General features: G+C 48.8%; 1 protein-coding gene across 4 annotated transcripts in view; it reads left to right on the top strand.

Annotated features, from left to right (window-relative positions):
* Ptpa (protein phosphatase 2 phosphatase activator) overlaps positions 1–1,081 on the top strand; it is a 50,509-nt gene that overhangs the window by 21,735 nt on the left and 27,693 nt on the right. The window lies entirely within an intron of this gene.

Here is a 1,081-nt window from a genome sequence, read left to right as displayed (position 1 = left end):
TTCATTATGGATACAATATTATGTCTTTGTGTATATCTGCAGGCCAGAAGAGTGCACCAGAACTCACTACAGATGGTTGTGAGCCACCATGTGGTATGCTGGGAATTGAACTCAGGACCTTTGGAAGAGCAGGCAATGCTCTTAACCACTGAGCCATCTCTCCAGCCCCTGCCATTTTTTTGTTTGTTTGTTTGTTTTGTTTTTCGAGACAGTTTCTCTGTGGCTTTGGAGCCTGTCCTGGAACTAGCTCTGTAGACCAGGCAGGTCTCAAACTCACAGAGATCCGCTTGCCTCTGCCTCCCGAGTGCTGGGATTAAAGGCGTGCGCCACCATCGCCCGGCTTGAGAACTTGCCATTTTAGATACCTCTACCACAGTCTTCTCAGGGACGCCAGGAAGATTTAAGGGCAGGCTCCATACCTAGTATGGCCTCAGCATCTGACAGGGTAGAGGGGCATGCTATTCTAGTCTTGTTAGGTAGATGTAGAAGGCTGGAGTCATCCATCTAAGGTCTCGCTGCCATGTGCTGAGTTGAGTTTGGTTTGCTAGGATACATTCCTGCATCACCTGGTATAGCTGCATGGTTTCATTGCATGAGTACTGTAGTGTGTGCTTCTTGACACAGTGAGTATGTACTGTTAACTCCACTGTGGATACTTTTTTTTTTCCTGGCTAGCCAAGAACTCACCTGTCTCTGAGTGCTGGGACTAAAGGTATATACTACCATACCCAGCTGAGGTAACTTTTAAGGGAGATGTGCATGCTAATGGTGCTTAAAAAGCAGAGGCCGGTACTGACAAACTAGGAACAGAATTGTTGTCATGGTTAAGTGGGTACACAGCACTCAACCTACGCTGATTGGTAGCACAGCAGGTTTGTATGCACCAGTGTCACCACAGGTACGTGCATGGTGGCTGGCTGTGTGCAGTGGGCACCTCACTAGGTGGCAGGGATTTCTGAGTCCCATTAAGACCATTAAGATCTTTTGTTTGGCCGGGCAATGGTGGCGCACGCCTTTAATCCCAGCACTCGGGAGGCAGAGGCAGGCGGATCTCTGTGAGTTCAAAACCAGCCTGGTCTAC

Source organism: Microtus ochrogaster, chromosome 4 (genome assembly GCF_000317375.1).
Source record: "Microtus ochrogaster isolate Prairie Vole_2 chromosome 4, MicOch1.0, whole genome shotgun sequence".
In the NCBI taxonomy this organism is placed as follows: Eukaryota; Metazoa; Chordata; class Mammalia; order Rodentia; family Cricetidae; genus Microtus; species Microtus ochrogaster.
This window is presented reverse-complemented; position numbering and strand designations above follow the sequence as displayed.